Source organism: Armigeres subalbatus, chromosome 1, assembly GCF_024139115.2.
Source record: "Armigeres subalbatus isolate Guangzhou_Male chromosome 1, GZ_Asu_2, whole genome shotgun sequence".
In the NCBI taxonomy this organism is placed as follows: Eukaryota; Metazoa; Arthropoda; class Insecta; order Diptera; family Culicidae; genus Armigeres; species Armigeres subalbatus.
The window spans coordinates 264,781,812-264,795,229 of record NC_085139.1 but is presented as its reverse complement, the minus strand read 5'-3'; the positions used below and the strand labels follow the sequence as shown (position 1 = coordinate 264,795,229).

General features: G+C 40.0%; 1 long non-coding RNA gene across 1 annotated transcript; it reads left to right on the top strand.

Annotated features, from left to right (window-relative positions):
- The first annotated feature begins 7,844 nt into the window (after nucleotides 1-7,844).
- Nucleotides 7,845-9,140, top strand: LOC134213537 (uncharacterized). Its single transcript, XR_009979476.1, has 2 exons — nucleotides 7,845-7,976; nucleotides 8,338-9,140. It is a non-coding gene; the product is annotated as an uncharacterized LOC134213537 (long non-coding RNA).
- The last annotated feature ends 4,278 nt before the right edge of the window (nucleotides 9,141-13,418 follow it).

The window sequence follows — 13,418 nt, the reverse complement described above, 5'->3', positions numbered from 1 at the left end:
TTCCTAACATGTTCTAACTCTACACATAAGCAACAGCTGATTTTAGTCATGCAGTCATGAAAAGTGCTGACCAGGCTCTAGAAGGTCAATCTTGCATCGAAATCAGGAAATTGCTTAAATTTTTTTTTGCTCATTTCGTTCCTAACATGTTCTAACTCTACACTTAAGCAACAGCTGATTTTAGTCATGCAGTCATGAAAAGTGCTTACCAGGCTCTAGAAGGTCAATCTTGCATCAAAATCAGGAAATTGTCTTCAACTTTTTGCACATTTCGTACCATACATGATCTAACTCTACACACAAGCAACAGCTGATTTTAGTCATGCAGTCATGAAGAGAGCTTACCAGGTTCTAGAAGGTCAATCTTGCATCAAAATCAGGAAATTATCTTCAACTTTTTGCTCATTTCGTACCATACATGATCTAATTCTACACACAAGCAACAGCTGATTTTAGTCATGCAGTCATGAAGAGAGCTTACCAGACTCTAGAAGGTCAATCTTGCATCAAAATCAGAAATTATCTTCAACTTTTGCTCATTTCGTACCATACATGATCTAATTCTACACATAAGCAACAGCTGATTTTAGTCATGCAGTCATTAAGGGAGCTTACCAGACTCTAGAAGGTGAATCTTGCATCAAAATCAGGAAATTGTCTTCAACTTTTGCAAATTTCGTATCAACATGTTCTATTTCTACACATAAGCAACAGCTGATCTTAGTCATGTAGTCATGGAAAGAGCTTACCAGGCTCTAGAAGGTCAATCTTGCATCAAAATCAGGAAATTGTCTACAACTTTTTGCTCATTTCGTACCATACATGATCTAACTCAACACACAAGCAACAGCTGATCTTAGTTATGCAGTCATGAAGAGAGCTTACCAGGCTCTAGAAGGTCAGTCTTGCATCATATCAGAAAATTGTCTAAACCTTTTTTTTGCTCATTTCGTTCCAAACATGTTCTAACTCTACAAATAAGCAACAGCTGATTTTAGTCATGCAGTCATGAAGAGAGCTTACCAGGCTCTAGAAGGTCAATCTTGCATCAAAATCAGGAAATTGTCTAGAACTTTTTGCTCATTTCGTACCATACATGATCTAATTCTACACACAAGCAACAGCTGATTTTAGTCATGCAGTCATGAAGAGAGCTTACCAGACTCTAGAAGGTCAATCTTGCATCAAAATCAGGAAATTATCTTCAACTTTTTGCTCATTTCGTACCATACATGATCTAATTCTACACACAAGCAACAGCTGATTTTAGTCATGCAGTCATGAAGAGAGCTTACCAGACTCTAGAAGGTCAATCTTGCATCAAAATCAGGAAATTATCTTCAACTTTTTGCTCATTTCGTACCATACATGATCTAATTCTACACACAAGCAACAGCTGATTTTAGTCATGCAGTCATGAAGAGAGCTTACCAGACTCTAGAAGGTCAATCTTGCATCAAAATCAGGAAATTGTCTTCAACTTTTTGCACATTTCGTAGCATACATGATCTAATTCTACACACAAGCAACAGCTGATTTTAGTCATGCAGTCATGAAGAGAGCTTACCAGGCTCTAGAAGGTCAATCTTGCATCAAAATCAGGAAATTGTCTACAACTTTTTGCTCATTTCGTACCATACATGATCTAACTCAACACACAAGCAACAGCTGATCTTAGTTATGCAGTCATGAAGAGAGCTTACCAGGCTCTAGAAGGTCAGTCTTGCATCATATAAGAAAATTGTCTAAACCTTTTTTTTGCTCATTTCGTTCCAAACATGTTCTAACTCTACAAATAAGCAACAGCTGATTTTAGTCATGCAGTCATGAAGAGAGCTTACCAGGCTCTAGAAGGTCAATCTTGCATCAACATCAGAAAATTGTCTAAAACTTTTTTTTTCTCATTTCGTTCCTAACATGTTCTAACTCTACACATAAGCAACAGCTGATTTTAGTCATGCAGTCATGAAAAGTGCTTACCAGGCTCTAGAAGGTCAATCTTGCATCAAAATCAGGAAATTGTCTTCAACTTTTTGCACATTTCGTACCATACATGATCTAACTCTACACACAAGCAACAGCTGATTTTAGTCATGCAGTCATGAAGAGAGCTTACCAGGCTCTAGAAGGTCAATCTTGCATCAACATCAGAAAATTGTCTAAAACTTTTTTTTTCTCATTTCGTTCCTAACATGTTCTAACTCTACACATAAGCAACAGCTGATTTTAGTCATGCAGTCATGAAAAGTGCTGACCAGGCTCTAGAAGGTCAATCTTGCATCGAAATCAGGAAATTGCTTAAATTTTTTTGCTCATTTCGTTCCTAACATGTTCTAACTCTACACTTAAGCAACAGCTGATTTTAGTCATGCAGTCATGAAAAGTGCTTACCAGGCTCTAGAAGGTCAATCTTGCATCAAAATCAGGAAATTGTCTTCAACTTTTTGCACATTTCGTACCATACATGTTCTAACTCTACACACAAGCAACAGCTGATTTTAGTCATGCAGTCATGAAGAGAGCTTACCAGGTTCTAGAAAGTCAATCTTGCATCAAAATCAGGAAATTGTCCAGAACTTTTTGCTCATTTCGTACCATACATGATCTAACTCTACACACAAGCAACAGCTGATTTTAGTCATGCAGTCATGAAGAGAGCTTACCAGGCTCTAGAAGGTCAATCTTGCATCAAAATCAGGAAATTGTCTACAACTTTTGCTCATTTCGTATCAACATGTTCTATTTCTACACATAAGCAACAGCTGATCTTAGTCATGTAGTCATGAAGAGAGCTCACCAGGCTCTAGAAGGTTAATATTGCATCAAAATCAGGAAATTGTCTACAACTTTTTGCCCATTTCATACCATACATGTTCTAACTCTACACATAAGCAACAGCTGATTTTAGTCATGCAGTCATGAAGATAGCTTACCAGGCTCTAGAAGGTCAGTCTTGCATCATATCAGAAAATTGTCTAAACCTTTTTTTTGCTCATTTCGTTCCAAACATGTTCTAACTCTACAAATAAGCAACAGCTGATTTTAGTCATGCAGTCATGAAGAGAGCTTACCAGGTTCTAGAAGGTCAATCTTGCATCAAAATCAGGAAATTGTCTAGAACTTTTTGCTCATTTCGTACCATACATGATCTAATTCTACACACAAGCAACAGCTGATTTTAGTCATGCAGTCATGAAGAGAGCTTACCAGACTCTAGAAGGTCAATCTTGCATCAAAATCAGGAAATTATCTTCAACTTTTTGCTCATTTCGTACCATACATGATCTAATTCTACACACAAGCAACAGCTGATTTTAGTCATGCAGTCATGAAGAGAGCTTACCAGACTCTAGAAGGTCAATCTTGCATCAAAATCAGGAAATTATCTTCAACTTTTTGCTCATTTCGTACCATACATGATCTAACTCTACACACAAGCAACAGCTGATTTTAGTCATGCAGTCATGAAGAGAGCTTACCAGGCTCTAGAAGGTCAATCTTGCATCAACATCAGAAAATTGTCTAAAACTTTTTTTTTCTCATTTCGTTCCTAACATGTTCTAACTCTACACATAAGCAACAGCTGATTTTAGTCATGCAGTCATGAAAAGTGCTGACCAGGCTCTAGAAGGTCAATCTTGCATCGAAATCAGGAAATTGCTTAAATTTTTTTTTGCTCATTTCGTTCCTAACATGTTCTAACTCTACACTTAAGCAACAGCTGATTTTAGTCATGCAGTCATGAAAAGTGCTTACCAGGCTCTAGAAGGTCAATCTTGCATCAAAATCAGGAAATTGTCTTCAACTTTTTGCACATTTCGTACCATACATGATCTAACTCTACACACAAGCAACAGCTGATTTTAGTCATGCAGTCATGAAGAGAGCTTACCAGGTTCTAGAAGGTCAATCTTGCATCAAAATCAGGAAATTGTCTAGAACTTTTTGCTCATTTCGTACCATACATGATCTAATTCTACACACAAGCAACAGCTGATTTTAGTCATGCAGTCATGAAGAGAGCTTACCAGACTCTAGAAGGTCAATCTTGCATCAAAATCAGGAAATTATCTTCAACTTTTTGCTCATTTCGTACCATACATGATCTAACTCTACACACAAGCAACAGCTGATTTTAGTCATGCAGTCATGAAGAGAGCTTACCAGGCTCTAGAAGGTCAATCTTGCATCAACATCAGAAAATTGTCTAAAACTTTTTTTTCTCATTTCGTTCCTAACATGTTCTAACTCTACACATAAGCAACAGCTGATTTTAGTCATGCAGTCATGAAAAGTGCTGACCAGGCTCTAGAAGGTCAATCTTGCATCGAAATCAGGAAATTGCTTAAATTTTTTTTTGCTCATTTCGTTCCTAACATGTTCTAACTCTACACTTAAGCAACAGCTGATTTTAGTCATGCAGTCATGAAAAGTGCTTACCAGGCTCTAGAAGGTCAATCTTGCATCAAAATCAGGAAATTGTCTTCAACTTTTTGCACATTTCGTACCATACATGATCTAACTCTACACACAAGCAACAGCTGATTTTAGTCATGCAGTCATGAAGAGAGCTTACCAGGCTCTAGAAGGTCAATCTTGCATCAAAATCAGGAAATTGTCTTCAACTTTTTGCACATTTCGTACCATACATGTTCTAACTCTACACACAAGCAACAGCTGATCTTAGTCATGCAGTCATGAAGAGAGCTTACCAGGCTCTAGAAGGTCAATCTTGCATCAAAATCAGGAAATTGTCTACAACTTTTTTGCTCATTTCGTACCATGCATGTTCCAACTCTACACACTAGAAACAGCTGATCTTAGTCATGCAGTCATGAAGAGAGCTTACCAGGCTCTAGAAGGTCAATCTTGCATCAAAATTAGGAAATTTTCTACAACTTTTTGCTCATTTTGTACTATACACCACCATACATTTTTTTTGTTGCTTATTTCGTTCCTAACATGTTCTAACTCTACACATAAGCAACAGCTGATTTTAGTAATGCAGTCATGAAGAGAGCTTACCAGGCTCTAGAAGGTCAATCTTGCATCAAAATCAGGAAATCATTTCGTACCATACATGTTCTAAACCTACACATAAGCAACAGCAGATCTTAGTCATGCAGTCACGAAGAAAGCTTACAAGGCTCTAGAAGGTACAACTTTCACTCAGAAACATCAATCCGTTTTGCATTTTCTTCCAACGGGTCAAACGGAATCCAACGTCTACTCGAATGAAGAATTATTTTGCACGCACCAACCCGCTCAAGGGTTTGGATTTTCTTCCAACGAACCCAACCGGGTTCAACGTCCACTCAGACGCACCAACCCGCTCAAGGGTTTGGATTTTCTTCCAACGGACCCAACCGGGTCCAACGTTCACTCGAATGTAGAAGACATTAGAGGCGCACCTACCCGCTCAAGGGTTTGGATTTTCTTCCAACGAACCCAACCGGGTCTAGCGTCTAATCAGACGCACCACCGCTCAAGGGTTTGGATTTTCTTCCAACGGACCCAACCGGGTTCAACGTCCACTCGAATGTAGAAGACATTAGAGACGCACCAACCCGCTCAAGGGTTTGGATTTTCTTCCAACGGACCCAACCGGGTCCAACGTCCACTTGAATGTAGAAGACATTAGAGACGCACCAACCCGCTCAAGGGTTTGGATTTTCTTCCAACGAACCCAACCGGGATCAACGTCCACTCAGACGCACCAACCCGCTCAAGGGTTTGGATTTTCTTCAAACGGACCCAACCGGGTCCAACGTCCACTCGAATGTAGAAGACATTAGAGACGCACCAACCCGCTCAAGGGTTTGGATTTTCTTCCAACGAACCCAACCGGGTCCAACGTCCACTCGAATGTAGAAGACATTAGAGATGCACCAACCCGATCAAGGGTTTGGATTTTCTTCCAACGAACCCAACCGGGTCCAACGTCCACTCAGACGCACCAACCCGCTCAAAGGTTTGGATTTTCTTCCAACGAACCCAACCGGGTTCAACGTCCACTCAGACGCACCAACCCGCTCAAGGGTTTGGATTTTCTTCCAACGGACCCAACCGGGTCCAACGTCCACTCGAATGTAGAAGACATTAGAGACGCACCAACCCGCTCAAGGGTTTGGATTTTCTTCCAACGAACCCAACCGGGATCAACGTCCACTCAGACGCACCAACCCGCTCAAGGGTTTGGATTTTCTTCAAACGGACCCAACCGGGTCCAACGTCCACTCGAATGTAGAAGACATTAGAGACGCACCAACCCGCTCAAGGGTTTGGATTTTCTTCAAACGGACCCAACCGGGTCCAACGTCCACTCGAATGTAGAAGACATTAGAGACGCACCAACCCGATCAAGGGTTTGGATTTTCTTCCAACGAACCCAACCGGGTCCAACGTCCACTCAGACGCACCAACCCGCTCAAAGGTTTGGATTTTCTTCCAACGAACCCAACCGGGTTCAACGTCCACTCAGACGCACCAACCCGCTCAAGGGTTTGGATTTTCTTCCAACGAACCCAACCGGGTCCAACGTCCACTCAGACGCACCAACCCGCTCAAAGGTTTGGATTTTCTTCCAACGAACCCAACCGGGTTCAACGTCCACTCAGACGCACCAACCCGCTCAAGGGTTTGGATTTTCTTCCAACGAACCCAACCGGGGTCAACGTCCACTCAGACGCACCAACCCCCTAAAGGTTTGGATTTTCTTCCAACGGACCCAACCGGGTCCAACGTCCACTCGAATGTAGAAGACATTAGAGACGCACCAACCCGCTCAAGGGTTTGGATTTTCTTCCAACTGACCCAACCGGGTACAACGTCCACTTAGACGCATCAACCAGCTTTATCAGACTTTCAAATTGACTCAATAACATTTAATAATTAAATGTGTTGTCAAAAAACTGTTCTCTTCGATCATACACGTAAAAAAATAACCTTATATGTAATGGCAAAAAACCATTCGAAGATACTTATTCTCTTCATTATGCCACCTAATGAATGATCCCATATCAAAAAGCTAATAACATTCATAAGTTAATGAAAAGTATAAGTTTTGGAATGTATGTGACTATTTTTTCTTATACATATCATTAAGCGCCTGTTTTGGCAAAAATGTATTAGAAATCTTAATAATAAATAAATAATAAATAAATAATAAATAATAAAAAAATAATAATAAAGACAATTCGAATCAAAACAATTACGAGAATGATACGACAGAGGTTGTCTTTTTTTTTACATCTCTTCTTCTGTTGATAAAAAATACTCAACTCATTAAACACTATTCCATTTCACCTTCGGTAGTTGTAGACAATAAAACTCATTAACAGCCCTGTATTGAAGTCACAATTTGAATGATCTCCCAAACAACCCTGTATTGCACATCCACAAATACAACATTCAGCCCCGGCACAAGCTAAAGACAAATCTATCGGCCCATCTGTTCTGTAGCATAATCCGGCATAAATCAAACAACACAACTTACCTGAATGGTTGCGCAACAAGAAAACACTGTTTACTTCATAATTTGAAACAAACACACATTGTAATTAGGGAGCGTAGTTTCACCATTGACGAATACATAGACGGAGGGGTGGCCATTTTTCCGGGCACCACTATATACCCCTGGGGAGTGACGGATTACAATTATTACAATCACTCGACCATTGAGAAGCCCCTCAATTCGAACCATAAAAACATCGATGTGCGATCGGTTTTCATCTGAAAACCGATCGCACATCGAGTCCAACGGTTGTTCTCGTTTCCGATATGGAATCGCTCCAACAGCAGCACCAGCACCATTTATCGGGAAGTGAGGTTGCCGGTACACCGGAGGTGCTAGTGCTCCTATCACAACGATCACCACGACCAGCACCACCAGCTCCACCGCCGCAGTGCTACTTGCCGACCTGAGTTTAATTCGCATAAAAGGCGACGAATTGTCGCGGTCTGCTTCATCTCCTTTGGTAAGTGTTAACATTTCCTGAATCAAAATTTACCTTTGTTTTGTACTTAAGGTGATTATACAATCAAGCCATGTGGTGAATTTCAAATTCACCACACGGTTTTCTACTCCTATTATCAAAAGTTCAAAACCAGCGTAATATTTTTTGTACAATGCTGAAATTAAAGTCGATTGATTAGCATGAGTAATCAAACGATCTACAGATGTTGTGATCCCCATGGGCGTTGTTGTTCTCTCAATTAGTGCTCTTGAAAAATCACTAGAAAAAGCACGTGGTTTCCAAGATGGCCGATTTGTGGCTTTGTTGTATAACCACCTTAAATGCCAGTATTTACAGTGAATTGATCTATCTTCTCATACAGATGAGCAGCCGATCGAAGGAAATACCCGGCCTGGACAGCCAACGGTCTAGCCACTGTCCGGTGGTACGGGAGGGTCCCGCGCTGGGTTGCAATTTCTGCTGGAACACAAGGAGGATACTGCGACGGAAAACCAAGTACCACTGTCCCGAGTGCCAGACGAACTTGTGCATTGCGCCCTGCTTCCAGGAGTATCACGAACGCCAATCGGCGGAGAACCCTGCCCCCACCAGCAACGACAGCGGAAGCGGCTGTGTGTATGGTGTAGGTGGATTGTACGCAAAAGTGGATCTCCGATTTGTTGAGAATCTTTACTTTTGCGGAATTGTGTCATTCTCTTTTTTTTTATGGGTAAGAATAGAACACTCATTCAGACTATTGCTAGGAAGAAACATGTTTTGTAACGCTGCCTCCGGCTTGGATCGCTCCCCCGATCACGCTCGTCTACTCAGATTTACCTGGACCGTTTTACTGTATTCGGATTTTCTTTGAAATAATCAACCAAGAGGCGGAAAAAGTATACAATTATTAACGAAGATGTTTTACAAATCAAATTCGGTAGAAAAACACACAAATCTGATAGAAGGCGACGATGATCGTAATCCCTTTTGTCGGCGGAGTGACCGCTTGGAGGTTCAGGTCATATTTGTGAAAGTTTTCCCGTACAATATAAAATATTTGGACCGGCACCGGAAGTCGAACCCAGCCACCCTCAGCATGGTCTTGCTTTGTAGCCGCGAGTCTTACCGCACGGCTAAGGAGGGCCCTTAATTATTACGAATACATATCTTAGGATCACTTAAAAATGAACTTTTAATAGGATATCCGGAAATCCACATAATACATCAATCGACTCAGCTCGATAAATTAATTGATTGGTTTGTTGCCTAATTGATTACTAAGTTGCTTGATTGCTTTATTAGTTGGCTGGTTGCTTGATTGATCGTAGCTTGCTTGAATGGTAGAATGGTGAGTTCCTTGATTGGTTGACTGGTTGGTTGCTTGATTTGTTAGTTAGTTAATGGGTTGGCTGCTTGATTAATTGGTTGCCTAATTGGTGGGTTATTTGGTTGGTCGGCTTGGTAGTTGATTAGTTGTTTTGTTGGTTGCTTGAATGGTTGATTGGTTAATTGGTTGGTTGATTGATTGATTTGTTAGTTGGTGAAATGATTATTTGCTTGATAAGTTAGTTGGTTGATTGATAGCTTGTTTGATTCGTTAGTTGCTTGATTGGTTAAAGGTTGCTTGATTGATTGGAAGTGGTCTTGAATGATTGTTTGCTTGATTGGTTAGTTGTTTGATTGGTTGGTTGCCTAATTGGTTGGTTAGTTGCTTGATTGGTTAGTTGTTTGATTAGTTGGTTGCCTAATTGGTTGGTTAGTTGCTTGATAGGTTAATTGGTTGCTTGATTAATTTTTAATTGATTGGTAGCTTGCTTGAATGGTTGAATGATTGGTTGCTTGGTTGATTCGTAAGATGCTTGATAGAATGGTTGTTTAATAGGATGGTTGCCTAATTTAGTTTATTGGTAGCTTGCTTGAATGGTTGATTGATTGTTTTGTTGGTTGCTTGAATGGTTTTTATGTTGGTTGCTTGAAAAGTTGATTGGGTTACTTGATTGATTAGTAGGTTGTTTGATTAGTTTGTTGTTTCATTGGTTGGTTGACAGGCTGGTGGATTGGTAGGTTGTTTGAATGGTTGGTTGGTTGATTGGTAGCTTGCTTGAATGGTTGAATAATTGGGTGGTTGGTTGGTTGATTTGTTAGTTGGTTGAATGGTTGGTTGGTAGCTCGCTTGAATGCCTAATTGTTTTATTGGTTGGTTAGTTAATTGGTAGCTTGCTTAAATAGTTGATTTATTGGTTGCTTGTATTTTTGGTCTGATGGTTAGTTGATTATTTGTTTTTTTTGGTTGCTTGATTGGTTGATTAGTTGGTTGGTTGATTGATTGATTAGTTGATTTGTTAGTTGGTTAAATGTTTAATTGCTTGATTGGTTGGAAGTTGATTGGTAGCTTGCTTGAATGGTTGATTGGTTGATTGGTAGATTGGTTAATGGTTGCATGATTAAGGCTGTGAACCATTCCACCGATTCGTTTAACTTTTAGTTAAAATTTGACACTACGATGGTTATTTTCCCATCGTGGTAAAATTTTACTCCGAAGCCGACCCATTTCACTAATTACAGATTGATAGTTATTCGGAACGAAATGGATTTGGCGCCAATTTTCTCGCGAACAAAGTTTAACTATCGAACTGTCAAATCTAACCATGCTCCGGAGCAGGGTTATTTTTAACCACGGCGAAATAACCATTGAACTGTCAAATTTTAACTAAAAGTTAAACGAATCGGTTGAATGGTTCACAGCCTAATTGGAAGTGGGTTAGAATGATTGTTTGTTTGATTGATTAGTTGGTTACTTGATTCGTTTGTTGTTTGGTTTATTTTGCTGGTTAATTAGTTGCTTGATTGGATAATTGGTTACTCTATTGATTGGTTGCTGGATTGGTAATTTGCTTGAATGGTTGGTTGCTTGATTGGTTTATTGGTTGATTAGTTCACTGGTATCTTGCTTAAAAGATAATTGCTTGATTGGTTTGTTACTTGATTGATTTGTTGGTTGCTTAGTTGGGGGGTTGGTATTGATTAGTTGCTTGATTGGTTAATTGTTTGCTTGATTGATTGGAAGTGGGCTTGAATGATTGGTTGCTCGATTGTTTAGTTGGTAACTTCATTCTTTACTCTTAAAGTTGATTGGTTAATTGGTTGCTCGATTGATTGGTTGCTTGATTTGTTCTTCTTCTTATTAGCATTACATCCCCACACTGGGGCAGAGCCGCCTCGCAGCTTAGTGTTCATTAAGCACATCAACAGTTATTAACTGTGAGGTTTCTAAGCCAGGTTACCATTTTCACATTCGTATATAATGAGGCTAACACGATAATACTTTTATGCCCAGGGAAGTCGAGACAATTCCCAATCCGAAAATTGCCTAGACTGGCACTGAATTGAACCCAGCCACCCTCAGCATGGTCTTGCTTTGTAGCCGCGCCTCCTACCGCACGGCTAAGGAGGGCCCCTGCTTGATTTGTTAGTTGGCTGAATGGTTGGTTACTTGATTGGTAGTTGCTTGGTAGGTTGGTTGCCTAATTGGTTTATTGGTTGGTTAGTTCTTTGGTAGCTTGCCTAAATGATTGATTGGTTGGTTGATTGGTTTGTTGCTTGATTGATTGGATGGTTGCTTAATTGATGGGTTGGTTGATTGATTAGTTGCTTGATTGGTTAATTGGTTGCTTGAGTGATTGGAAGTGGGCTTGAATGGTTGGTTGCTCGATAGGTTGATTGCTTATTTGGTTGCTTGTGTAGTTGATTAGTAGTTTTATTGATTGCTTGAATGGTGAATTGATTGATTCTTTGATTGGTTGATTAGTTGGTTGGTTCATTGATTGCTTGGTTGATTGGTAGCTAGTTCACTAATAACTGTGGAAGTGCTTAATGCCCAGACAACCACACATCGCATAAGAATGCACGATCAAAATCGTTTACCGATCCAAGTTTCATCAGATTCGCATTGTTGTGCAAAGCTCATCAGTTTATTTATAAATTTTCCCGCACAGTAGGCTATTTTACGAGTTTATTCCAGCTTCATTTGTTGACATCGCATATTCCTGCAATCAAACTCACATGAAATCGGATTATCTGTCAAACAGAGTTTGTTATCACAAACTACATCGCAATGCATAACGAACAAACTCGCATAAAAATCGTGCACATCGCATACACTTCCGTGCAACGTCGGATAAGAAATACACTTATATCGCCTCCACTTTTGTACGTAAAAAGTGTTTTCGCGACTGGTAAGCGATGAAATTTGTGCGCATAGGCATCGCATAACAGAAAAACAATTCTATTATGCATGCATTCTGGTTGTCTGGGTGAACACTAAGCTGCGAGGCGGCTCTGTCCCAGTGTGGGGTGTAATGCCAATAAGAAGAAGAAGGTATTGATTACCAAAGTTTCATGGTTTGCTAAGAACGGAATTTCAGTTCAATGTCTGAAAGCAGTTACGGTTTTACCTAGTCATTCGATAATAAATAGAAACCGGAAGCAGCTGTTGATCGTCGCAAACCTAAAAATATGGTGGCATACTCCGACGGCCTTGTGTTGGAACCAATAAAGGGGTTCAGGAATACAACATTTGCTTTACTACGACTACCGATGCAGAAGATTATGAGAACGCCGGCGCTCAGATCCTCCAAAGAAGCAAAATGGGAATATTGTCTCGCCAAATTCGGAAACTCGTCGAGAGCAGAAAATTAGTGAAACAGCTAATGGAAACAATATTCGCCAGATGCGCTCAATTTTTCATTTTTCATTGATTATATTTACGGAGATACATTTGCATGACTTGGTGACTCGCATTGCTGCCCACACTACCGTAATATGTAATAAATTACCGTAATGATTACGAATACATACCTATTTTAAGATCACTTCAAAACGAACTTTTGTTGAGAGGCCCGAAGATCCATATTGTTACACATCAATCGACTCAGCTAAGTTGCTTGGTTGATTGATTGGTATGGTAGCTTGCTTGAATGGTTGAATGGCTGGTTGCTTGAGAGGTTGACTGGTTGATTGATTGGTTGTGGTTACTTAGTTGATTGGTTGATTAGTTGGTCGGCTGGTTAGTTGATAAGTTGTTTTGTTGATTGCTTAGTTAATTAGTTGGTTGGTTGCTTGATTGGTTGATTAGTTGGTTGGTTGCTTGATTGCTTGGTAGATTAATAGCTTGTTTGACTGGTTGGTTACTTGATTGTTTGGTTGATTATTTGGTTGGCTGCTGCTTGATTTGTTAGTTGGTAGTATGGCATGGTTGATTGGTTGGTTGCTTGACAGGCTGATTGATTGGTTAGTCGGCTGGTTAGTTGATTATTTGTTTTGTTGGTTGCTTGGTTGATTAGTTAATAAGTTGATTGGTACCTTACTTGAATGGTTGGTTGCTTGATTAGGATTTATTTTTAAATTCTGCTCAAGCTTTTCACGGTGAAATAAAAGACAAATTGTTGTTCTCCATATAAGTAA